This window comes from Propithecus coquereli, unplaced genomic scaffold (assembly GCF_000956105.1).
Source record: "Propithecus coquereli isolate 6110/MARCELLA unplaced genomic scaffold, Pcoq_1.0 Scaffold221, whole genome shotgun sequence".
Taxonomy (NCBI): domain Eukaryota; kingdom Metazoa; phylum Chordata; class Mammalia; order Primates; family Indriidae; genus Propithecus; species Propithecus coquereli.
In genome coordinates this window covers 2,047,391-2,048,174 of record NW_012147301.1, presented here as the reverse complement: position 1 = coordinate 2,048,174, position 784 = coordinate 2,047,391, and the positions used below count along the sequence as shown (strand labels likewise).

Genomic DNA, 784 nt, shown 5'->3' with positions numbered 1-784 from the left:
TAGAAAAAAATAGCAACTTCTCTCAAAGAAATTGAAGCAAGGAAATAATAAAGATAAGCAGAAATAGCAGAGATAGAATCAATAAAACTAAAAGTTCTTAAAAGGTAATTAAAATTGATAGATATATTGACAAGTTTAAAACACAAACCATATCAGTAATGAGAAAGAAGACATAACCACAGAAGCTGCAGACATTAAAAAGCTAAGAGAATATTAAACAAGTAAATGTCAGATAAAATGGATAAATTCTAAAGAAATAAAGATAGTTTCTACCAAAGAGATAGAAAACCTCAATAAGCCCAATAACCATTCAATAAATTGAATCAGTAGTCAAAAATCTTTGCACAAGGAAACTTCCAAGTCCTAACAGCTTCACCAAGGAGTTCTGTGAAATATTTAAAGAAGTAATTCCAGTTTTATTAGTTATCTGTTGCTACATAACAAATCACCCAATGTGTAGTGGTTTAAAACAACAATAATCATTTATTACCGCTCACAGTTTCTGTGGGTCAAGACTTCAGGAATGGCTCTGTTGGGTTCTGGCTTGGGATCTCTCAAGAGGTTGTAGTAAGATGTCAGCTGTGGTTGAGGTCATATGATGGCTGGAGTATCCACAGGATATCTTACCTTGTTGGCAGGTTGGTATCCACATGTGAGTTCACCACAAAGGCCTCTACACTGGGCTGTTTGAGTGTTCTCATGACATGGTGTCTGGCTTTGCCCAGAGTGAGCAGTCTCAGAGGCCTGGACGGAAACTCCAATGCTTTTATTTAATTAATTAATT

At 35.3% G+C, this 784-nt stretch overlaps 1 protein-coding gene across 2 annotated transcripts in view; it reads left to right on the top strand.

Annotated features, from left to right (window-relative positions):
- Positions 1-784, top strand: part of HACD3 (3-hydroxyacyl-CoA dehydratase 3) — a 73,777-nt gene that overhangs the window by 32,884 nt on the left and 40,109 nt on the right. The window lies entirely within an intron of this gene.